Source organism: Podarcis cretensis (assembly GCF_951804945.1).
Source record: "Podarcis cretensis genome assembly, chromosome: 11".
Taxonomy (NCBI): domain Eukaryota; kingdom Metazoa; phylum Chordata; class Lepidosauria; order Squamata; family Lacertidae; genus Podarcis; species Podarcis cretensis.
This window is the reverse complement of record NC_137180.1, coordinates 22,827,369-22,853,719: the sequence shown is the minus strand read 5'-3', so window position 1 is coordinate 22,853,719 and position 26,351 is coordinate 22,827,369. Positions and strand designations below refer to the sequence as shown.

Here is a 26,351-nt window from a genome sequence, read left to right as displayed (position 1 = left end):
CATACTAGGCAACTGTTCTAACAGTAGCATGAATCATTTCCTTGAATTGTTGCTTTCTGAAGCATGTCCAACAGCAGTGAAAAAATAAGACATTCCCTTTTCAGCATAGCCAACATCACCTGCCCATATAGTATATGCTGAATCTTAACTGGTGTTAAGTATCAAATGCTTGCAAATCTGAATATATTTTCCTTTAAAGTTTCTTCCCCCCACTGTCACAGGCCAGGAGTCAGTCTGCCTGCTGAACAGCAGTCTGAAAAGGGAAGGAAAGACGGAATGACTCTACCTACAGCTGATCAGCCTTCTTAAACAGCTCTTCTTAAGGACTCAGAGGCGAACATGCTGATGAGAACCAGTTGGCTCCAGCCTTCTTAAGCAACTCTTCCAGCAGCAGTCAGATGCTGAAAACAGTGTTTGTAGTTCCTGGGCCTACCTTGCTGCTTCCTGTTTGTCTTGACCCTTGACCCCATGATCATTGGATTCCCTGACACCTGGACTGTCTGATCACATGGATTGCTGTTTGCCCAATCCTAGGACTGGACCTGATTTGGGAATACAGTGGTACCGCTAGATGCGAATGGGGCTCCGGAACGGATCCCGTTCACATCTAGAGGTAAACATATCTAGCGACGGCACGTCTGCGCACATCGCTTTTCGCCACTTCTGCGCATGCGCGTGACGTCATTTTGAGCGTCTGCGCATGCACAAGCGGCGAAACCCGGAAGTAACGCGCTCCATTACTTCTGGGTTGCCGCGGAGCGCAACTCAAACGCGCTCAACTTGAAGCAAATTTAACCCAAGGTATGACTGTACTGACTTTGCCTCCAGGCAAGTACACCTCAGAGCAGGAGTCAGCAAACTTTTTCAGCCGGGGGCCGGTCCAATGTCCCTCAGACCTTGTGGGGGGCCAGACTATATGGGGGGGGGGAATGAATGAATTCCTATGCCCCACAAACAACCCAGAGATACATTTTAAATAAAAGCATGCATTCTACTCATGTAAAAACACCAGGCAGACCCCACAAATAACCCAGAGATGCATTGTAAATAAAAGGGCACATTCTACTCATGTAAAAACACGCTGATTCCCGGACCATCCGCAGGCTGGATTTATAAGGCAATTGGGCCGGATCCAACCCCTGGGCCTTAGTTTGCCTACCCATGCCTCAGAGACTCTTCTCGTTGGCTGGCCTCCCACTCCACTGAGCTCTGCACGTTGTTGTTTAGCATCAGACTATGACACCCACCCTCCATGGAATGGCTATGAGGAGCTCAAAAAAAGCCGCTATTTTTTATTACCAACAGTTTATTGTTATGCCTGAATCTGGGCAAACTATGGTTAATCTTAACTATTGTTCCTTGGGCGGGGGGGAAAGGCAGCTTTTTAACCAAAGGCATGAAGTTGGTGTGCTTCAGTGACAACTAACCAGTTTCCCCCCCAGTTTTGGGCATAACCACCTGCTGTTAATAGAAGCTCCTCGTGGCCACACTAGAAGAGGTGAGGGTGGGGGAAGCATACCTGTGTGAGGCTTGCTACTGCTCATTCCTGTAATGATATGCTACGTTTTATTGTCATGTCCGCGCACTGTCATTGTCAGGGTGCCATGGACTGGCTGGATGCAGAGGGAACCCCCAGGGGAAGAAGGCTCAGAGCTCAGGTGGTAGGATGACAATGGGTGTTCAGAGAGAGCAGGAGCAGACTGGGAGGAGGAGGTGTCAGAAACAGAAGAGGTAACAGGGTTTAGTGAACAGGAAGAGAATGGAGCAGAGAGCAGTCCAGAATCAGAGACAGGAGTGGGGGGCAGGAGACAGAAATGAGAAAAGCTGCTGAAGAAACCAGGGAATCTCCCTCTGTGCTGTGACCCCTCTGGCCTATCAGAACATGCAGAGAAACGAAGGGGGCAGAGCAAAGAGAGGCGAGAGGCCAGAAGAAGAAGAGGAGGAGGAGGAGGAGGAGTTTGGATTTGATATCCCGCTTTATCACTACCCAAAGCAGCTAACATTCTCCTTTCCCTTCCTCCCCCACAACAAACACTCTGTGAGGTGAGGCTGAGAGACTTCAGAGAAGTGTGACTAGCTCAAGGTCACCCAGCAGCTGCATGTGGAGGAGCGGGGAAGCGAACCCAGTTCACCAGATTACGAGACTACCACTCTTAACCACTACACCACACTGGCTCCAGAGCCTTAGGCTCCTAAGGAACTGTAGAAGGTGGGGACCATCAATCCTCACAACTGCCTCAATGGGGCAAGACCTACTGGGAAGAGTGGCTGTGATCTCTGGGCTTGCATTGTTTGAGCTTCCTTGAATCAAGAGTTAACTTCACTGACACCAGTGTTTTTTATTGCTTTCCTACTCCTGACTCCTGAAACAGGGACTGGCTGGACACTAAGGAGTGGTGGCTGGATAGCAATGAGTGAGCAATGGGAGAAGCGGGCTTGGAGATTGACTTGGAAGCAGAGGCGGAGCTAGCTGCTCCGGCACCCGGAGGCGGGGCTAGCCGCCCACAGGGCGTGACAAGCATCCCAGAGAGGTGGGGCGGCAATGTTACCCACCCCCTCAGGGATGACACCTGGGGCGGACAGCACCTACCGCACCCCCCTTCCTAAGGTTACCAGACATCCCCATTTCCAGGGGACAGTCCCTGGATTTACAAATCAGTCCCCATACAAAATCCATTGAAGTTGAAAAGTGTCCCCGGATTCATTGAAAAACATCTGGTAACCTTTTCCCCTTCCTCCGCCAGAGCTTGGAAGGAGGTATCAGTGATCTGGAGGAGCCTGTCACAGCCAGAAGACAAGAGGCAGAGGCAGGAGAAGCTTCAGGACTGGAGAGTGAAGAACAGGTAAAGAAGGGGGGAGAGATAGGTCAGCCTGGTATAAAGCCAAGGGCTTCCACATCACCTCTTCCTGTTCCACTGCCTCCTAGGACCAGCTGAGAATTGAAGAGCAAGGAGCAGAAGCAGGTTACAGTGGTACCTTGGGTTAAGAACTTAATTTGTTCTGGAGGTCTGTTCTTAACCTGAAACTGTTCTTAACCTGAGGTACCACTTTAGCTAATGGGGCCTTCCGCTGCCGCTGTGCTGCCAGAGCACGATTTCTGTTCTCATCCTGAAGCAAAGTTCTTAACCCGAGGTGCTATTTATGGGTTAGCGGAGTCTGTAACCTGAAGCGTATGTAACCTGAAGCATATGTAACCCGAGGTACCACTGTATATGCTAATGCAGTCTTCACCTGCTTGCACATAGCTTGGGTGGGGAAGATAAATCAGCTGAAGTCAGGAGGGGGGGGGAGCTCTCTGTTGCCTCGGCGGCTGCCTCATCAGGTGTACACCTAGGAGTAGCTGAGATGGACATGCCTTCTCCTAACTTGTAAGGGTACTTTTGGCAATAAAGAGTTAATTCCTCACGCTGGGCATTCCTTGCCTGACAGCACCATGACAGTCCTAGAGAGCTACTTGAAATGCCAGAGCAAATTGCCACCCAGCCTTCACCAGCTAATTCCAAGTTTAGCAGAATTCCCTAGCTCCACATAAAGCATCTTAATTAAATCTGATGTACCTGTGACATTAGTAGTTAGAGCATTTGCTTTTGTAGCACTTGCTCAGACTATTAACCTGCATGCATACCAATTAATTTTTTTCTCGTAGGGCTTTTATTTGTAAATATTCCAGCCATGGCAAACAAATGAGGTTAGCAGTCTGCTCTTTGATGATCACACTGAAGAATATGTGTGACTCACTATTAAGAAAGGCAATATAAATGTCTAGCTGGTAGATTTGTGGTTTACGTTCCCCAATGTGTTCTGTGTGGTTCACACTAGTGAATTCCAGCTTGTGTGGATCCAATCAGAAATCAATCTGAATAATATATTAGGCACATCAGATAAACTAGTTCTCTTTAATGCATAGTAAACATCCATTTATTTCATTAGACAACTCTTCGCCCTTTAGTTAAGAATCCATGAATGCAATTACTCTTAAAAAACAGCAAATAATAAAGTAACTGAATGTTAAATGAAGATGCAAAACTAATTGAATATGAACTATAGAAGGTGAGGGATTTATTGCGGGCAAGGGAGGGTAGAATCTTGGAACACCTTAAAGACTAATGAACTCATTGTGGCATAAGCTTTCATAGCCCAAAATACAATTTGTCAGGTACATGAATAGGGAAGTGCTCAACTAAGTAGGTAGGAATGTATATCTTGAGTACAGATACAAAAAGAAAAATGTTTTAACAAAGTGACACTCAAAGCTAAAGGATTAAAGAGAGACTGCATTTGTACATCACGATAAGCTACTGCTAATGGCATTACATACAAAATGGGGGTCATGTTTTGTTTTGTTCCAAACAAACCACAACCTGAAGCCAAGGTTTGTTCTTGGCTTAGCAATCATGGTTTGGAGCAGGGGTCAGCAAACCTTTTCCTTTTTCAGCAGGGGGCCGGTCCACTGTCCCTCAGACCTTGTGGGAGGCTGGACTATATTTTTTTGGGGGGGCGGAATGAACGAATTCCTATGCCCCACAAATAACCCAGAGATGCATTTTAAATAAAAGCACACATTCTACTCATGTAAAAACACCAGGCAGGCCCCACAAATAACCTAGAGATGCATTTTAAATAAAAGGACACATTCTACTCATGTAAAAAACACGCTGATTCACGGGCCGGATTTAGAAGGTGATTGGGCCGGATCTGGCCTCCGGGCCTTAGTTTGCCTACCCATGGTTTGGAGCAAAACATACTACAACCTCCAAGCTGGAAATAAAAATAAGGCAAAGATTGCCATTTGTTGCTCCCACTGACTTGTGGGGAGAAGCAAAGCAGGAGCAATCTGTGCATTCATGGTCAACCATTATCCATGGCTTACCACAATGTGAAAACTCAGACAGTGTCAGCATTTCCTTAATTTAGCCATTATTTAATATGGTCTTTCTCTGAGTAGCCACCACTGAATACAAGCTGGAAAATGAATGGGTAGGTTCAAACAACATCGTACTAATGCTCTCTGAAAACATGAAAATGACCTAAGAGCAAGAAATTGAGTAAGTGGGTATGCTGGCACTCATGGTTAAAACCCTTTAGGTTAGAGTTCACAATACATATATAAACATCTGGATCCTACCTTAAATCACAAACCATAAAACAAGTTTCTGCCATTCTCTCTCTCTCTCTCTCTCTCTCTCTCTCTGTGTGTGTGTGTGTGTGTGTGCAAGGAAAGGGAACATGCTAGGCTAGAAAACTGCAAGCCAGCACATGAAAGAACTGAGGAAATGAAGTTGGACCATAATATTTTCAAGGAGTGCAGTATATCATTCTTTTTTTTAAGCTGCTCAGACCTGACATAACTCGTGTGCTTTGCATTTTACTGCGAATTGGGAGTCAGTGAAGATATATTGCAGCTGGCATCTCTCCAGGTTTGGGAGCTATGAAGAACTGATGCAAAGCAGCTCTACACAACACATCCAACATGTCCTCTAGCCTGGTTCCTTGTTCAAGGTGATACAGTGATTTGGAAAATATTTTACAACATTTGTTAGACGGAATGGTAAGGACTCCCTCGTTTTATTGCTCAGACTAATTTGAGGGCCAATATTTATTCAATAACATCCTCAGCAAATACAGGAGTTCATTTATTGAGGTGGAATTCACAGAGCTCGTTTACACAACATGGCAAGCCAAATTAGGTTTCCTGAAACTCTGCAAATGTGTGGGCACCCAAAAAGGAGCCTGGGAACACTTTGCTCCTCAGTCATTTTTACTGCTGCACTGCACTGATCCTGCTGAAGTTTCATTCCAATTCCAATACAGTTAGTTAAATAGATTATATTATTATTTTTTAAAGAAAATAATATAATGTATCTGAAGGCAGGAGGAGTTCAAGTTTGGATCCAGTCAACTTCAGAACTACAGTGGTGCCTCGCAAGACGAAATTAATTCGTTCCGCGAGTTTTTTCGTCTAGCGAATTTTTCGTCTTGCGAAGCACGAAATCCCATAGGAATGCATTGAAAATCAATTAATGCGTTCCTATGGTCAAAAAAGGGACGCGGGTGGCGCTGTGGGTTAAACCACAGAGCCTAAGACTTGCCGATCAGAAGGTTGGCGGTTCGAATCCCCGTGACGGGGTGAGCTCCTGTTGTTCGGTCCCTGCTCCTGCCCACCTAGCAGTTCGAAAGCACGTCAAAGTGCAAGTAGATAAATAGGTACCACTCCAGCAGGAAGGTAAACGGCGTTTCCGTGCGCTGCTCTGGTTTGCCAGAAGCGGCTTAGTCATGCTGGCCACATGACCTGGAAGCTGTACGCCGGCTCCCTTGGCCAATAAAGCGAGATGAGCGCCGCAATCCCAGAGTCGGTCACGACTGGACCTAATGGTCAGGGGTCCCTTTACCCTTTATGGTCAAAAAAAGTCCAAACAAAGCCAAATTTGGTACAAAAAGAGTTTATTAACTGCTCTTTAAAGTCACACATACTGTAAAGAGCATTTCAAAAATTGAACGAACAATAAATTAAGTTTCTAAACATGACAGAAAAACATTTAAAAATCAACAAAGTGTACAGTACATTTTCTAAGACTCTGGGGGACCACTCGAAGAAGATTCCTCTTCCACTCTTTGCTTCTTGCTGAAGAACCTGTCCATGGTCTGCTGCTTCATCCGCCTTTTCAGCACCTCCCTGAAAGATGACATGACCCTCGTATCAAAAGTGTTCGCAAGGTCACGTGTCAGGTCCTTGTCAGGGTGGTGCCACTGTGCAAAAGCCTGCACATCTTTCCACTTCTGGCAAATGTCCCTCAGTTCTTCTCCATGCCTGACCACGCTGTGGATTCCAGCTCTTGTCTTGAACCGGTCAAACCAACCTCTGCTTGCCTTGAAGACTTCTGGCTCGCCTGAGGTTCCTGGCTGTTCCCGGACGAGGTCTGCGTGCAAGGCCTTGGCCTTCTCACAAATGACGGCCTCAGTCACTGTGTCCCCTGCACGCTGCTTCTCTTCTAACCAGATGAGCAGCAACTTCTCGACCTCCTCCAGAACAGCTGGGCGGTTCTTCACGATCCTGGTTGACTCCCTTGGCTGCATCAGTCGCCAGGATCTTCTCCCTCATCTTCAGGATGGTCCCGATGGCCGATGGATTCCTCCCGTACTCCCTGGCGAGGTCCGTCACACGCATTCCGCCGTCGTGCTTCCGGATGATCTCCTTCATTTCCAGCGTCACCTTCTCCTTCTTCCTCTCGCTGGTCTCTGCAGCAGCAGTCTTCTTGGGTCCCATGGCAGCACAGCTCCTACCTTCGTAAACTCACACACACACAAAAAAAAATCAGTGCTGTGCTTCAAATCCAAAAAATTCAAAAGCACCCAGCCACCCACCACACAGAAATTCAATCCCAGAACCAAGTACTTGAATCCCAAACACCCCAACCCAAAATCCAAAAACCCCCCAAAAAGTTTTAAAAGTTTAACTTACCAATTGGATGCAAAAAAAGTTCTGGAAAAGCTTCAAAAATCACCAAAGTCTTCAAAAACCTCAACTGTTCCCCCAGCCACCCACCCACCACACAGAAATTGCAAACCCCTCCCCAACTGTTGCAAACCCCTCCCCAACTGCTCCCCCAGCCCCTCCCCAACTGCTGCAAACCCCTCCCCAACTGTTCCCCCAGCCAACCAGCACACAGAAATTCAAACTCAGAATTTTTTTTAAAAAAAACACAACATGGCCCAATGGTCACAAAAAAACATAAAAATGCAGGAAAAACCCCCACAAGCTCCCAGATTCCTGCAAAAACCTCCCCAACTGTTCCCCCAGCCACCCAGCACACAGAAATTCAAACTCAGAATTTTTTTAAAAAAACAACATTTTTTAAAAAAAAAAAAACCCCACAAGCTCCCAGATTCTTGCAAAAAAAAACCCAACACCATGTCCTTGAATCCCAAACACCCCAACCCAAAATCCAAAAACCACAAAAAAAAGTTTTAAAAGTTTAACTTACCAAATGGATGCAAAAGAAGTTCTGGAAAAGTTTTGGAAAAGCTTCAAAAATGAGCAAAGTCTGAAAAAAGGCTACCAAACCGCGTGCTAACAGTTGCTCCTCGAAGTCAAGTTGCAACTGCAGCTGTTCAAAGCAAAGCACCCTTGGTTTTAACGGTTTTAAGACAAAGGAAACAAAGTCGCAAGACGTTTTCGTCTTGCGAAGCAAGCCCATAGGGAAATTTGTCTTGCGAAGCAACTCGAAAATGGAAAACTCTTTTGTCTAGCGAGTTTTCCGTCTTGCGAGGCGTTCGTCTTGCGGGGCACCACTGTATCACACTACAGTGGTACCTTGGGTTACATACGCTTCAGGTTACATACGCTTCAGGTTACACACTCCACTAACCCAGAAATAGTGCCTCATGTTAAGAACTTTGCTTCAGGGTAAGAACAGAAATCGGGCTCCAGCGGTGCGGCGGCAGCAGGAGGCCCCATTAGCTAAAGTGGTGTTTCAGATTAAGAACAGTTTCAGGTTAAGAACGGACCTCCGGAACGAATTAAGTACTTAACCCGAGGTACCACTGTAAATCAAAAGATGGTCTTGATTCCTAATGCCTGGAAATATTGTTCCACTAAACCAGAATGGCTGTCCTACTTCCCTTCTCCCCTGAAAACCCTAAGCAACACCTCCCAAAAAGGTGATCTTGGAAGACACCTATGGATCCAGTGCTTTGAACTGGCTAAAAGCAACTTGGGCTGGTTACCTGCTAATAATCAGTGGGAGTTACTTTTAATTAGGCATATAGCACATCTGCCATAGAAGAGCAGGTGACAAAGAACCGTTACAGAAAGTGGGATTTGCAGCAAATTTATTTAAAAGTGTCAGGAGTCAGGCACTGCAACTGTAAGCATGCTTTCTCAATCCATAACAGGGGCTCAATCCATAACAGAAGTGTTTAGAATTGCAGCTTGACTTCCAAGTACATATCTTTGAGGTGAAGATGACTGAAAATAAAGCAAATTACAGAATGCTGAAAAAAAATTATTGCAATCTCATATGCACTTACCTGAGAGTAAGCCCCATTGAACTCAACAGACCTTACTTCTGGGTAGATTCTGAGAGATTGTGCTTTTAGTAAACTTAATGAAAATTATTATTATTATTATTATTATTATTATTACACCCCGCACATCTGGACAAACATTTAAATGCAATATAGCATTGTGCCAATTTGTACATTCCTATTAATGGTAATTGCAATATGTATCTGGCTGGCTCTTAATCTCCAGGATATACTGTACTCAATCTTATTATCAAATGTTGCCTCCCTTTGTCAGTCCAACAGAAGGCTTTAAAAAAACAACAACAACAAAACCAGAAGCAGAGCCAAATGGTATTTCAGTAGATTCCCTGCAGGACTGGCTCAATTGTTCTTTTTTAATTGTGGGCCAGTCCTAATCAGTGCCAAAGAACTATTGGCATATTGAGTAATGAGGCTACTCAGAGTGCTCTGTTACCTGCTCAATAATGATCATATTAAAAGGTAAAGGTACCCCTGCCCGTACGGGCCAGTCTTGACAGACTCTGGGGTTGTGCGCCCATCTCACTTAAGAGGCCAGGGGCCAGTGCTGTCCAGAGACACTTCCGGGTCACGTGGCCAGCGTGACATCGCTGCTCTGGCGAGCCAGAGCCGCACACGGAAACGCCGTTTACCTTCCCGCTGGTAAGCGGTCCCTATTTATCTACTTGCACCCGGAGGTGCTTTCGAACTGCTAGGTTGGCAGGCGCTGGGACCGAGCAGCGTACACTTTAGCATATTTCAAAAACCAGGAGGCTTAAAGAACATTTTGCTTCTATCTGAAATAAGAAATAGAAATCTCCTTGGTAAATAACATGGTGTCTTCTCTGTTTCCCCTTTCTGCTGTTTATACCTATTCTGATTTACTGTATTAATCTTGTAACACATACATTATTCTCTCGCAGTTGTTTTCTTTAAAGTTACGAAGTCAGCACAACGCCACAGCTTCATTTTATGATTCTGTTATTTATATACCTCAGATGCAAGTGTCATCATGCAACGCAGGTTTGACACTAAACAAAAATTTGGTGCAAATGAAGTGAATTGCATCACTATTTGCAGGTTGACCAAAAGAAGGTCCCTGCATTTTGCATTTAAGTTTATAAGCAAAACCCAATAATGGGCAGCATGGGTGGTGCAGCAGTGCTCAGCTAACCTTCAGTTGGTTGTGTCACTGGGAGGTAGATAGGGAGAGCAAAGGGGTGGCAAGGTGAATGTGATGCACCAGTCAGTCTGGCACTCCTGCCAATTTGTGTACCACGCCAATCTCGGCATTGCCTTGCCTCCTCCCTCTCCCTTCTGGTAAACCGCAGTGATGCAACCAACCAGAGGTCAGGTAAATGCCACCATCCAACCATTCCACCTGCTACTGGCAAAACCTCCAACTTACAAAATATGTGCTTTCTGTTACGTATCTTGTTTTAGTTTTTTTCTGGATCAACTATGGAAATCAACTGTGTTAAGTACAGTGGTACCTCGGGTTACAGACGCTTCGGCTTACAGACGCTTCAGCTTACAAACTCCACTAACCAGGAAGTGGTTGCTTCAGGTTAAGAACTTTGCCCCAGGATAAGAACAGAAATCGCACACCAGCGGCGCAGCGGCAGCAGGAGGCCCCGTTAGCGAAAGCACGCCTCAGGTTAAGAACCGTTTCAGGTTAAGAACCGACCACTGGAATGAATTAAGTTCTTAACCCGAGGTACCACTGTATCTTTGCAGCCACAAAGTCTTGCAGGGTCCACTTTGGTTGTCCATCTGTTATATAATTTAAAAGTGCATGAATTATCTGCAAATAACAAAGGTTTTTTTAAAAACAAAGTTAATAACAATTTTTGACCAGAAAAAGCAAAAATGCAGGACAAGCCCCACATCATATATCCTTAACTCACAAGTATCGCCAAATCTTTCCTGTACCAGTACAGTACTGTGGAGTCTAAGACCCTGAACATCAGTTTTGGTTGAATCAGTCTTAATTTTAACTCTAAAGAAACACAACATAAAGATGCGAAAGCAACTTTTAATTGATTGAGCTGAATGGGACACCCCAACGCCCTATTTTATTTGTTGCAGAGATCCTGAACATCCAATTTACAACAAATCAGACCTAATATTCCAGGTAATTTTAAGTGTGAGCAGGGTACAAAAGGACGTTGAATAGTTGTTTGGTACATTTATTATTATTTTTTGGCTGTATTTTAATATTTGCCAAGTTTCTTGAATACTTTCTCGTTGCTCTTTAAACATTATATTAAATGTATGCTATTTTCCAAGAGGTAAAGGTAAAGGTAAAGGGACCCCTGACCATTAGGTCCAGTCATGACCGACTCTGGGGTTGCGGCGCTCATCTTGCTTTATTGGCCGAGGGAGTTGGTGTACAGCTTCTGGGTCATGTGGCCAGCATGACTAAGCCACTTCTGGTGAACCAGAGCAGCGCATGGAAACGCCGTTTACCTTCCCACAGGAGCGATACCTATTTATCTACTTGCACTTTGACGTGCTTTCAAACTGCTAGGCGGGCAGGAGCTGGAACTGAGCAACAGGAGCTCACCCCGTCATGGGGATTCGAATCGCTGACCTTCTGATCAGTCCTAAGTTGTAGCCAACTTCTAATTTGGCAATCTCTCTGAGAAGACTGGATATAGTGAAGAAAATGCCCAACATGCAGTATATAGCTCATTTAAAATGCATTGTTACGTTTCCCCCCTCCTGGCAGCACAGTGCATACATCCAATTTACACTTCTTGCTATGTTTTAAAATGGTAATGATTAGGAATACGCATCCAAGTCAAAGCAGCAAAACCCCACCCCGGTCCTCTCACACACCACACTGTGTATATATAGGATAATATCTATGAACACATGGTGTAGCATAGATAAAAATATTTAACAATTTACATTTACAGAAAATATTACAAGCTGCTTTAAAGAAAAAGAAAATGTAGGCAGCAAATGAGAGGTGCTGGTATGAATCTGTATTTGCTGTGCTTACCAAACTAGGGTGCAATTTAGATCCCCTAGAAGCCAATTATAAAATCCTGTGAATTTAACATTTAAATTGGATGTTAAAGTTAAATGGATCTGCACTGCACCCTATTTTTACAAATCAACACTTTTTTGTACCAAAAAACAAAAACCTCAAGCAAAAGATTGCCAGCTGTGAACAAAGAGACAAAGAGTGTTAAACAATAACTTCTTTGATAGCTGCAAATATGTAGAAGACTATCTATAAACTTGTAGGGGGCAGTAACTATATTTAGCAGCTCTGAAATAAAGCCTTGATTATAATACCGTAGCTTCTAATGCCATTACTAAGAGAGCACACTCATAATAAATTAGGCAGGGCAATCAGACTTCCAGTCGTTATTAAAACCACAAATGTCTGTGACTCACTTAAGAATTATTAATGGTGTTTACAGCCTCTAAGCACATGCTGTCAAATGATGGTGCAAATAATAGAAAGAAAAAAAGTTCAATATTACAATGTCATGCATTTGGGAACAACTAAGCATTTTTATTATGCCTGGGTGCTTCATTAGTTCAAAATAATAGAGGTCAAAAGGTCCCAGGGTATCAGATAATCATGATGACTAAGTGTGATGTAGCTCTAAATACAGTGGATGTAAATCCTGGATGCATTTTGTGATGTGTTTTTATTTGTGAAGAACTGATGCTTTCTTTGTATTAGCATTAGTGAGACCACATCTGGAATATAAGATACAAGGTATAGTTTTTGGGTTATTCGTGTTCAGAAATAATTCATTTTAGATGGAACAAAAGGATTGGAAATGGTTAATTTAAAATGGACTGAAATAATAAAATTAATAGAATGTAATACAAATTGATTGAAAAATTACGTTTGGTGTATTTAGAAAGAAAACGGTTGTGGGTCGTTTTATCGTTGTTTTGATTCCTCAACTGTAACTGAATGTTCTCCAATCCCATAGTGACTGCCCAACATATTTCCATCTTTTCCCCCACACTATTTCCCCTCCTTTAGCTTTTCCAGACCACAAATATGCATTTTGGCATTTGGAAAATTTGGAAAAACTGAGGATCAAATTAAAGCATGTTCAAATGAATGACTGAGGCAATAACACTGGGAAAATAGATTGTGGATTGCCCTAGAAGGATCCAGAAAATAGATGGGCACAAACTATGAATAGTTCAGAAAAATATGGAACTAACTAATTACTAAGGCTTAGAGTGTTGGTTTATGGAACTGTTATGTTGAGACAGAGGTCCTTGACAATAACACAAAATTATATTTGAAATTAAGACTGGAAAAAGAACCTAGATATTTATTTAAATATGTATCTTGCTTCATGTCAAAATACTTGAGGTTGCTTCACACATTTAGATATAAATGTAAGGTATTAATATGACAAACTATACATAGATACCAGTGAGAGCCAGTTCTGCATAATGTAATGCATGAAAAACCCTCAGATTAACATTCTGTTCTGCAGACATGGACTCAAACCTTTTGAAACACAAGGGTGTGTGAGTGTGAAGGGAACCAAAACCAATTCAACCTTTCTTCTTTGTGTCAAGCTTCTGGTGTTTGTTTGGTTAGGGTCGCGATCCTATACACTTGTACCACTTGTACCAGGAAGTAAACCTCACTGAACTCTGTACGACTTCAGAGTAGGCATATGTCAGTTTCTGCTGCAAAACACATGATAGCCTTTGTTCCAATACATGAAGTGGCCAGTGGAGGGTGCATCTGAAAGTCAAACTACATTTTCAATGTAGCATTACAGTGGTACCTCAGGTTACAGACGCTTCAGGTTACAGACTCCGCTAACCCAGAAATAGTACCTCGGGTTAAGAACTTTGCTTCAGGATGAGAACAGAAATTGTGCTCCGGCGGCAGCGGGAGGCCCCATTAGCTAAAGTGGTACCTCAGGTTAAGAACAGTTTCAGGTTAAGAACGGACCTCCGGAACGAATTAAGTACTTAACCCGAGGTACCACTGTATGCACTTTCTGCTGTCCTTTGAATCCACTGCTGCCCTTAAGGGGGAAACCAGGCCCTCACAGGATGTGTATGTTCTGCAATGCCTTCATCTGGGTGCAGGTTGTATATATGTCTAAATAAAACCATATATCGTCATCATCATCATCATGGCTTTTTTTCAGCTTGAACTCAGTTCTGGCACCTCTCAGGTGGGCACCATTGCCATTACAGTCAAACCTCAGTTTTTGAAGGTAATCTGTTCCGAAAGCCCATTCGACTTCTGAAATTTCCGAAAACTGAAGATCAAAGGGCTGGTTGCAAAGTCGGGGGGGGGGATGAAAAATGCACCTTGTAAGCCATTTGACTTCTGTGGCGTGTTCGAAAACGAAAGCATTCACTTCCAGGTTTTTGGCATTTGGCTTCCAAAACATTCGGCTGAGACTTTTGACTGTATAAGAGAACAAGGAGTTTGTGGCAAGTTCTGGCACCTCTTTTTTTTAGAAAAACAGCACTGATGATGATGATGAGGATGATGATAGTACTGTAATAATTTATTGAATTTATATACTGCCCTATACCCAAATGTCTCAGGGCGGTTTACAGCATAACATCAGAATATAAAACCACAAAATACATAATCAAATAAAAACAAACAACCCCATAACACCCCCCAACACATTTTAAAAGGGCGTAGGATATCAATCAAATCAACCAAAAGCCTGGTTTCAAGTAGGCCGTTTTTGTCTGTCACCTAAAGGTGTATAATGAAGGTGCCAGGCATAATATTAGGGTACCCCCCCCCATTTGACTGGGTTGCCCCACCCACTCTGGGAGGCTTCAACAAATACAAAAGCATAAAAGTTATTCTAAAAGTTGCCTAGTTATTTATCTCCTTGCTGCAACGCAGCAACTTCGCTTTTGCCGCTCCCTGCACGTGGCTTCCCCCTCTATACCCTCCCAATCGCTGCAGAAGCGCAGACCGACTAAGCATGCAGCATTTGCAGCCGAGCTCCAGGCTGGCTCCTCCTCCCTCCCTCCGCGCGCTGTCAAGCAAGGGAGACAACCAAGCCCCGCCCCTTTCCCAGCTGCTCGCTCTCTCTCTCTCTCAGCAGGTGTGAAAAGCGAACGCCACGCTCTCCCGCGCAGGCGCGCCGAGCTCCTTTCTTTCCCTCTGGTCTCCCAACAAGCCGGGATTCCCTCGACCGCGCGTGCGCTCGAAAGCAGTCTCTCTCTCTCGCTCTCGCTCTCGCTCTCGCTCTCTCCCCCTCCCACCCCGAAACAAGATGGCGGCGGGGAGGCTGGCCGGGAAGTTGGAGTGAGGGGGGCGGTGACGGGCAGCAGGTTACCAGTGTGGCGAGGGCAAAGGCCGCAGGCGGGCCGGCACCGACACCGACCGAGGCGCGAGTGGAGGGGAGCCGCCTTCTCGGGGATGAGAAGCCGGGGCGGCGGCAGGGGGACCAGCTCCCCTCTCGCCTGCTGCTGCCGCCGCCTGTGAGGAAGGGGAGCGTGTCCCCCCCACGGCCTTCCCCCGCGCCCCGGATGTGTGGGCGGCCGCCTCCCAGCTTCGTGGTGGGGCCGAGTCCCCCGAGCGCCGGCCGCGACGGAGGCAGCGGCGGAGTCCCGGGAGGGGCGGCTGCGGCGGCGGCGCTGCTGCTGGGTGCGGAGGGCGAAGAGGCGGGCAGGTGAGTTGAGGCGCGGCGGCGGCAACGGCAGCAGCACACCTGGCCAGAGCCAGTACACCGGCTTCGATGCCTTTCTTCCTCCTCCTCCTGGCCTGAGCCTTGCCAGTCAAAGCAGGTCGGGGATCTGGGGTCTTTGAGGGTCGTTCGGCCTTCCCCCCCCCACTCCACGGGGCATCAGACACCATTGCCCCATTGTCTGGCTGACTTCTTGGAGCCCTACTTCTTCAAAACCCTGCCCTTTTACTATTTCGAGCCAGAGCCCCATGTAAGTTAAAACGACCTTCTGTGGCCCGTGGGTCTTCTCCCTAAGGGATCCCCACCACTTGGAGGTGAGGGTGTCTCATGCCCTGTTTGTGGGGGCACTATAGGAAATGGGACACTGGTGCCTACAGGCCTGTGTTCCCTATGTTCTCTTTAAGTGGGTAGGGCTATTGTTGGTGGCCGCTGTTGGGAAGAGTGCATCACAAAAAGGGTAAAAGTTGCATGGAGTTGTTTGCAACGGGCAGACGGGTCCCAAAGACCCCAAATTGCATCTGCCTCTACGTTCCCTTGGCAAAAGGAGTAGAAATTGGAGCAGTTGCGCTTTCACGGAGTTTGGAACTGAGTGGTTTGGATTGTGACAACTGCCGATTTGCTACAACCAGTCCTATTGGAACTCTGTGCAGTTTGTTCACTGAAGTTATCATCCTGTTTTATTCCTCTGCCCATTAAGCCCATGCTTTGTTGTTGTGAAGTAGTGGTTTTCAGCTGAATTGGGGATGATACAAACATTCCAACCGCCACATGGGGACTAGTGATAAATGCTTCTGCATTATAGAGAATCTCTCCAAAACTGTGTGAATGAGCAGTATAGTGGCAATGTAATTCAGTGTTAGCAAGTGTAAAATAAAGCACATTGGGGCACAAAAACCAACAGAAAAAATCCTATGTGCTGGTAGGGGTCAGAACTATCCAGAAATGAAACCTTGGGGTTATGGGGGATAGCATGATAGATATGCTGAATTTTACTTCAGGGATCATTAAAAAAGTGAATGAAACAAAAACACCCTGTAGCTTAATGCTATTATATAAAACTGGTGAGAATATGATTGCTTGCTGCAGCTGAAGGAGGATATTGAATATCTGGAAAAAGGCAACCAAAATGAGCAAGGGGGTGAAGCAACTCCCCTGTGAGGAAAGGTTATAACTTTGGAGCAACTTTGCTGTCTTTAAAAGAAGATTAGACAGATCAATGGAGGATGAGTGAATGTGAATGACTACTAGCTATAATAGCTATGGTGGGAGACAATATGCCTCTGAATGCTTGGGAATCTCAAGTACAGTGGTACCTCGGTTTACGAACTTAATCCGTTCTGGAAGTCAGTCCTTAAACCAAAACCATTCTTAAACCAAGGCACACTTTCCCTAATGAGGCTTCCCGTCACCAGGGCCCTTCCACTGTTCGGATTCTGTTCTTAGACCAAGGTAAAGATCGCAAACCGGGACTCTAATTCTGGTTTAGTGGAGTTTGTAAACCAAATCGTTCGTAAACAGGACTGTTCTTAAACCGAGGTACCACTTTACTGCCCTGAGATCTGTGGATGAAGGGCAGTATCCAAATTTAATTAGGAAAAAAAGATGGGTGGGTACTGTCAAACTCTGGTCCTGCTTGTAGGTTTCCATAGACATCTTGTTGGCCATGGAATCAGTATGCTGGACCTTTGTTCTGAGCTCTTACATTCCAATGGGAACAGGGTAACACTTGTATACTACACTCGCCATTGTGTAGGCTACCCAAATTGCCTACAGTAGCCTCCATGGTGGTCTTGTATATTCTTGGTGGCCCTTCAGGCAGGTGTGCAGTCTCGAACCAAATGAGTCAATCTACATGATCAACATTTATTCAGTTTAAGTATTTATCACTTTTTATGGTCAATCCTTTAAATCAGGCTTCCTCAAACTCGGCCCTCCAGATGTTTTGAGACTACAGTTCCCATCATCCCTGACCACTGGTCCTGCTAGCTAGGGATCATGGCAGTTGTGGGCCAAAAACATCTGGAGGGCCGAGTTTGAGGAAGCCTGCTTTAAATGGATCTTCCAGCAAGGGGAAATATTTTTGATATAATTTCAGAAAGGCTAGTGCTTCAGTAAGAACAGTGAGTACTAGTTAACCTCATGGAAGGTTTCCTCATTCCAGTGTCCCCTAGATGTTTTGAACTGCAACTCCCATCAGCTCACCCAAAATGAGCAGTAGCCAGGGTTGATGGGAGTTGTAGCTTAGCAGCTTCTGTGGAACCTCGGATTCCCATCCCTGTTATAGAACCAGCCAGTCATTGTGTTGCTGTTAATTGTTCTGGTTTTCCCCCCCTCTACTTAGATTTCAGACTGTATGGAGGCTGGAGCAATCTAACTTTTCTTCTTGGTGAGTGCATCTCAGTGGATTTACCTTTGCTTGCATTTTCTTTGGAATAATTGTTCCTGTATATTGTTCCAGGAATGGTGCTCTTACTCCTATAAGATACATGTTTTTTGTAGTTTGTTGGTGGGAATTCTGAGAAACACTAATGAGTCTATAAATAGGTTGCGGCCTCTAGCGTTGCTAGCAGTTGAAGAGTGTTGGTGACTTGTAACCAACTATGCCACTTGTAGGCAGATACTAACATGTTAGCTGAACATTGGACTTGAGTCTAAATTCACTTTGGCTGTGGCAGTTTATTATGTTTGTTTCCTGTTTTGAAAATTGAACTTTTGTTCACCTGCAGGAAGTTGTTATGAGGATCAGTGATAGATTTTACGATAACTGCTCATTATGCTGCTATGCTGAACTCTTGTGAATAATCTGCATAATACCTTCTCCATATGGCTCCCCACTTCTTCATGGCAACTATGTGTACCGTATTTTTCGCCCTATAGGACACACTGGCCCATAGGACGCACCTAGATTTGGGGGGGGGGGAATAAAGGGGAAAAATTATTTTTCCCCCCCAGGCACAGGGCTGGGGCGGGGGAAGCCTGAGCTTCCCCCGCCCCCAGCCCCCAGAAAGGGTCCGAGAGCGATGGCGAAGCTGTGCGCAGCTTTGGCATCGCTCTGGGAGCTTGCCGGGCTGGGGGGATAGCTTCCTGAAGCCTGGAGAGCAAGAGGGATCGGTGCGCACTGACCCCTCTTGCTCTCCAGGCTTCAGCGAAAGCCTGCATTCGCCCCATAGGACGCACACACATTTCCCCTTCATTTTTGTAGGGGAAAAAGTTCATCCTATAGGGCGAAAAATACGGTATCTAACCCAGATTGCTATACACAGCTGACTGTGCCCCCAAATACCCCAGTAATAAGATCATTAAGTTCGCAGATGATACAACGGTGGTTGGTTTAATTACGGCTGGAGAGGGGGAGACGGCCTATAGGAAGGAAGTTGAGCAGTTGGGGGAGTGGTGTAGGAAAAACAACTTACTGCTTAACTTAAAGAAAACAAAAGAGATCATTGTGGATTTTAGGAAATGTAAATTGAATATTCAGCCACTTATTATTGAGGGGAAGTGCGTGGAACAGGTCTCAGTGTTTCGTTTTCTGGGAATGGAGTTGAGAGACGACCTAACCTGGGGAGAGAACAGCAAAGACCTGGTGAAGAGAGCACAGCAGAGGTTATATTTTCTGAGAATCCTCCGGAAAAACAATCTCTCAAAGGACCTGTTGATGGCATTCTACCATTGCACTGTGGAGAGCGTACTAACTTATGGTCTGTGCGTGTGGTTTGGGAGCTGCACGGCCAGGGAAAAAACAATGCTATCCAGGGTTGTAAAGACTGCAGAGAGAATTATTGGGTGCACTCTTCCCACCTTAGATCAAATCTATGCTGCCAGGTGCCATAAGAAAGCGGCAGAGATAGCACATGATAGTACGCACCCCGGAAATGATCTCTTTCAGCTTCTGCCTTCTGGAAGAAGGTATAGGGTTATAAAGGCCAGGACTAGCCGCCTGAAAAACAGTTTCTACGCTAATGCAATTCTGGTTCTAAACGCAGCATAAGGGGTCTTTATAGTATAGTGTATTTTAAAATGGGGTTTTAGAGTTTTTAGGGGTTTTTGAATGTTTTATGTAGTTTTTATGTAGTTTTTATGTAGTTTTATGTAGTTTCGTGGTAGTTTTATGTAGTTTTTATGTAGTTTTATGTAGTTTTTCAATTTCATTGTTCCGCAAGGGACAATGACAATAAAGATATCGTATTGTATCGTATCGTATACTGATCCTTGCAGTTCCAGTAAGGCTTTCTTACCACTCACAATTACTTTCAGGTCTTGCGTGAGAAGTTTCTACACTAGCAGTGTGGAAGGCATCTGTTACAACTATGAAAGCTTTCCTGATTGGGAAGCTCCACATAGCAAGCTGAATTAAATACTACATTTGGGTATATAGAAGTAACCTGTGTGGAGAAGGTAAACTGTAGATTGGCCTTTGTGGACCAACATTTGCACGATACGCTATTCCTACTAATAGCGTATACATAATTGCCACCCTTGGCCTATTTATCAATTGATTTCAACTGAATTTTATCTCTGGAAGTAAGCTTTATTTCAAAGAAACTTTACACACAAGTGTATCCAATCACAGTTTTATTCAAAGATACCTGTGGATAGTGAGATATGCGCTGTTCTCTACTATTCTATCTCCCTATCCATTTGTGGGAGAGAGAGATTCTTCCTCGGCTCCAATATATGTTGTACTTTGTACTGAAAAGACAGAATTCGGTATGGAGTATTCAATAACTGTTAAAGACTAAAATATTAAAGAACTAAAATTACATGATTAACTTTTATTCAAGTAGTGGAAAAGTATTATATTTGAGACAGATAATTTCTACATAGTTAAAACTTCACTTTTTAACATTTTGTAAATGCCATGCTTTCAGTTTTACTAATCCTAGTGAGTCAGGAAACAAGTTTAGTGGAGATCACAAGGTCCCTTAGCATATTATTATGCTTGGACTTCTGTTTCCTCCTGATATCCTTCTTCTCTTCCTCTTCATAAAGGCTGCATTGCAGATAAATTTATCCCAAGGGAGTAGTTTAATAACTGAACAGACTATTTTAGGGTACAAATTAACTGATATGAAACTTCCAAGAATGTACAGGTATTCTTAATTTCTATAAATTGAGAATTTCTGGGTTCCTAGAAACATTATTGCGTTTGTGGAATGACTTACACTTGCACAATGAAACATTCCCTCCTCTCTTAGCCCTTTACCTCCCATCCTCTTCAAGTGTTAGGGGACCCTGTCCCAGCAGATGTGTGTGTCTGTGGAAGAGAAATGAGAGGAAGGTCCATTGTGTGAGCATAAGTCATTCCACAAGCTCAGTGCCTTCATTGGCTATAACCTCATTGTTTAGCATTTTGTAGAGAGCAGGACAATGGTGACAGGAATAGAATTGTGGAGTTGGGAAGGGACCCTGTGGATCATCTAGTCCACCCCCACCCCGCAATGCAGGAATATGCAGCTGTCCCATATGGGGATCAAACCTGCAAGCTTGGGATTATCAGCACCGTGTTCTAGCCAACTGAGCTAGCTAGGCAAAAGCAGTGAAACAAAGACTTGGCTGTATTGCATTTTTTATTGACTTTGTTTTGTATGGAGATGTGTGGTTCCGCTTGCATTGGTAATGCCATTTTTTTAATCCACACTTCTTCCGTTTGCTTTTAAAATTCTGTACTGTTTTTGTACTTTGGATTTGTAAAAGAGCCTTTGCAGAACTGGTCAGAAGTGCCTGGAAACCAAATTAAAGCATATTGCAGTTTCTGCACCAGAGGATTGTTGAATGAAATCTTGCCCACCTTCTAAATTGTTTGTGAGGCTTCTGTTCCCTACTTTGTAAAACACACACTGGATATTCTTATCTGGCCGCTGTACCTCTTTGTGCTATTTTTTTCCCCTCCAGCTGTCCCAGCTCCTCTCCAACCAGCAGTTCTCGTTCTCCCTCTTCATCTCCCTTTCTCTACCACCTTCCAGTCTGAGGCAATGGAATATGCAGCATTAATTGACTCAGTGCTTCACTCTTCTTATTTAACAATCATTTTTTGATTTGCACTTGGGAATTATTGAACCTTGCTTGTTTATAAACCTGTTAGCAATGATATATGAAACCCAATCTGTGCATCCTTCCTTCTGTAACCCCTATTTTTCTGAGGTGAGGTCTCAGTTTTCCTGACTTTTTCATAACTCTGTCATCTGAGAGCGCCATAGTCTAGTTTTAACCAGAATAATGGAGTTATGGTCTGGCTTTCATTTAGAGTTGTGTGTGCTCATTAATGGACTTCTGAGGATGAGCTGTATAAGACATTGTGTGAAACTTCTAATGTGGAAGAAGGAAAGTCTCCTGTGAAGGAAAGGCTCTCAACCTTTGAAGGCGCAGGCCTGAGAGAAGATTTGAAGGAATTACTGAAGGGAAGCTTGGGGATAGGAAAATGATTTGCTTGCTCAAACAGTAGAAAGATTTGAGCATTGTGTGAGAAATTGGCAAAAGTATCTATGTGGTTTGTTGTGATTTGTTTCTGTGTGTGGTATGTGTGCTTACTGCTACATGTGACAAGATGGTAATTTAGTGACAAACTGTCAGTTTGATAGGATTTTAGTATCCCTTTAAAATGCTGAAATAAGTAAAATGAAAGAACATTGTATATGGCTTATTTGTTAATTCTGAATGTAGTGTTTAGTGTAATAGAATGTATGCAGTTTATTTATCTAGCCTACTTAGAACCTAGGTTCTGTGTTCAAGTCAAAACCAAAAAATTGTGTTTTGTTTACTTATACTGTACAGTCATACCTCGGGTTAAATTTGCTTCAAGTTGAGCGCATTTGAGTTGCGCTCCGTGGCAACCCGGAAGTAACAGAGTGCATTACTTCCGGGTTTTGCCACTTGCGCAGGCGCTCAAAATGATGTCATGCGCAGAAGCGGCGAAAAGCAATGCGCGCGTGCGCAGACGTGCCGTCACTAGATACATTTACCTCTAGATGCAAACGGGGCTCCAGAACGGATCCCGTTCGTATCTAGAGGTACCACTGTAGTTGTAAGTTTCTTAGCTTTAAAGGCATCTAATAGTGCAGTTCTAACAATGTCTACCCTGAAGTTCTATTTAATTCAACATGTCTACTCCCCTAGTTGGTTACCATCACCACATCTTCTGGTAGAAAATTCCAGTTTAAGTATACTTTGTGTGCAGTACTTCATTTGGGTTATCATGAATCTTCTAGTATTCAGTTTTAACCGATGTCTTTGGGTTCTAGTAGTATGAATTTCTGTGTCCATTGAATTTACACTATGCATAATTTTTTAAAAACCTTAATCTTGTGATCAATTTATTTCCAGGCCACGTCAGTTTCACAAGCGTTTGTTCCATAAGTGTGCTTTGTCCTACCTATTTCTTGGTCATTCTGCAAATATAAAAAGAACAAGTTAACATTCATATTTCTGAACATATTTTTCTTCACGTAGTGCATATATGCCTTTCACTATATTTTTGAAGCAGAATTCAGAGAAGTTCAGAAACCAAAGGATAATGATAGTCTTATTTGCATGTTATTCTGGGATGTAAGAATCAAGTTTGTTTAAAGAACATGGACCAAAGGAAATCCTCAGGCATGCCTACTTCTCTGAACATGTGGCCCTCCAGATTTTGTTGGACTTGCACTCCCATCTGCCCTGACTGGCTTGTTAGGGATGTCAGGAGTTTTAATCCTGCAACATCTGGAAGACCCCAAATTTCCCATTCCTGCTTGCTTTTTCTGAACTTAAAAGTCCTAGATATTGTAACCCTCCCTCACAGTAGAATTGCTTTGGCTGTTGGTCATTTTGGTTGCTGTTTCCTGAGTTTTCCATTTTGAGACATGCTGACCCAAACTTTAGGCACCATAGATCTATATAAAAGCATTACAATTTTAGAAGATTGTAATCCTTTTCATAATAATCCCAAACATGGAATTTATCTTTTCCTCACCTGCTGCACATTGGGTCAACGTTTTCATTGAACTATCTGTTTTGAACCCAAGATTCTTCTTCTTGGTTGGTCATCACCACCTTTGACACACTTCATCTATTTATGATTTTTTTGCCCCAGTATCTGTCACTTTTTGGACTTGTTTTCATTGAGCTGCATTTGCCATTTTACTGCCTGTTTATCTTATTTTGGAGAAAGCCTTTTAGAGAGCTCTTTATAATCTTTTTTTTTGTTTATCATTGTGAATAAATTGATGTAATCTGCATCCATTCACTTACCTTAGCACCCAAGCCCTAGTATTGCAGCTTCAGGTTTTTCATTTTTGATTCAGTTCATACAACATTCCAGAATAAAGATATAAATTCTATATATCAAGAAAGGTAGTACTTACTGGTTACCTGCATTCCCCCCTCCCCATTTGTATAACATACTTTGAACATAGTGAGAAGGGAGTACTCTTACTATGATAATACCACTTGTCAGAATAGGCATGGTATTGCTTAAGTACAATTAACTATATATCCCAAAGAAACACTGGATTCAAGACTATAGTGTATTTTATGGTTTTATGTGGAATCTTTGTCACTGTTGTCTAAAAAGGCCTGCTATACCTACCCTTCATGAAAATGAACTATAGTTTGTTGCAAATAATTTGGTAGAAATTTGCTTTGGGATTTTTTGGGTGAGGAGAAGAGAGATAAATTCAGTAAGCATAGCCTAGACAAATTGTTCTTGACAGCCACCTTGAAAGCTCTTTAGAATGGAAAGTATGTGATACAAATATGTGCTTAGATTTTAAAAAGTCTTAAAAACAAAAAAAGGTTCACGAGTACATTTGCCTGGAAGTAAGCCCTTTGAATTTTATTGGAATTTAATGCCAAGGGAAAAGATTTAGGGTTGCAACCTAACGTCATAATGCTACAAATACTTTCCCTAGCTGAACAGATCCAGTCCGTTCTTTTAATTGTAATCCTGTTGCAGCAATTTAATGTATGATAACAGGTATGTAGTATTTCACTAATATCCCTGGTTTTATGCTATCTGAAACGTCTTGAGAGTAGCATATAAGTAACTTATCTCCAGTACTGTATACATCCCCCCTTCCATACATTTAGTGCTCTGCCTTGTGGACAATTACCTATATGGTTCTTCTGATCAAACATATTGGGTGGGCTCTGAACTATGGTGAGTGTCACATTTTAGTGTTGAACTAGTGCACAACCCTTGGGCACAAATTGCTTTCACTGCTTCATTTGAAAGAGCTAGGATATGCAAACTGAGATTTTATTTTTTTAAATCTGACCGTTTTCAGTGCTTCATATTAGCTGAAAATGATAGTATGGTTGGGCCCCAGTCTTGGGCTCTTGTCCATTGCCTGACTTTGTTGCCTTCTAGAGCCAGGCTTGGCATCAGCCGTTCTACAAATACACACTTTGTGGGGGGCAGTGTGAATTTGAAACTTGGGTCATACATGGGGCAGGCATCTTTGCGTAGATTAGAAGTCTAAATGTTTGAATTGCTTCATGCTAACAACATTAATTCTTTGCTTTTATTGGGCATGCTAAGAATTGGTTTTCTGTTAGACTTGTAAGATGTTGAATTAATATGGAATTGAGTATTTCACAAAAGTTTAGATGCCAGTTCAAGTGACAGCCCACTAATTAAATGTCATTGTTAGACCTTGAGAACTGGACTTGGTTCATGAAGCTTTTTCCAAAAAATGTTTCAAGTGCAATAACTTGAAAAGAGTGAAGTGAATGGGAAAGGAGTGCTTGTCATCCTCTTTAAGCAATGAATTTGTGTACTGCTTTATTTGCATGAAAAAGTAGATTTCTGTACATGACTGTCTTTATACTGCTCTCAGTTTTTACTGGGAAACAAAATGTCTTAATTCTTCAGCTCTTAAATAGTGTTTAGTTTGGTTCACAAAGTCTTCAGTAACGTTCTATTAACTTTGTAAGCATGCACAATAATAAAGATCAAGGTTAACTTTATTTCTGTAGTTTCTTGTAGTAGAGTGATGTTGTGGCTTTATTTAAATTAAGTTTTTAAATTAAGAACAGTTTGATTCTGTGGCATTTGCTAAGCTGCAGTGAAGACTTAGACAATATGTTTCAGGTCATAAATGTTCAGTGTTCACATTTATGGCATGTCTAAAAGAGATGAATAAAAGGCTGTTTTGATCTTTCAGAACTTCCTTTATTTGAAAATCCTGTGTAACAAACTGATATTTGAACTTTTAGTGTATTGTCCTCTGTAATGGTCAGTAGAAGAATCGTACTACACAGAAGTAGAATTCTGCACTTGTGACTTTATTGTCAGTATCTTCATATCAATTCATTGTATTGATTTGATGCGCCTTTAGTATTCTACTGTATTGGATTAATTGAGTGATGTAGCATTTGTGTGAACCTGTGATAAGATGGCTGCTGTGTCTCAAATGGCTACTGCTGCAGAGCAGAAAATATATAATATTAAAAGATCCACTTGGTTGAAAGAAAGTTGTCTGTACTAAGCTATAGGAAATTAATTTTAACTTGTAATACTGCTTGCAAGTCTTTAGAAGCACCTGATACTTAGAGATAATTTTGGCAAAACATAGCAGATTTAATCTGCAAAAGAAGACCATGCTAAAACTTTTTAGAGGTTTTGTTCACAATTAGGTGGTATAAAAATTCTGCTTAATGCTGAAGAAGACTTTGGGTTCTTTC

The 26,351-nt window shown here is 43.1% G+C and overlaps 1 protein-coding gene and 1 long non-coding RNA gene across 3 annotated transcripts in view; both read left to right on the top strand.

Moving 5' to 3' along the window:
* The window catches only part of LOC307226845, a 137,456-nt gene that overhangs the window by 37,994 nt on the left and 73,111 nt on the right, over nucleotides 1-26,351 (top strand). The window lies entirely within an intron of this gene.
* Nucleotides 15,263-26,351, top strand: part of APC (APC regulator of WNT signaling pathway) — a 64,198-nt gene continuing 53,109 nt past the window's right edge. The window contains exons 1-2 of one of the 2 annotated variants that reach the window (XM_079995259.1): nucleotides 15,263-15,677; nucleotides 18,034-18,078. The gene's annotated coding sequence lies outside the window, so the exon portion shown is untranslated. The remainder of the gene's footprint in view (nucleotides 15,678-18,033; nucleotides 18,079-26,351) is intronic. The other variant, XM_079995262.1, reaches the window with a different exon arrangement.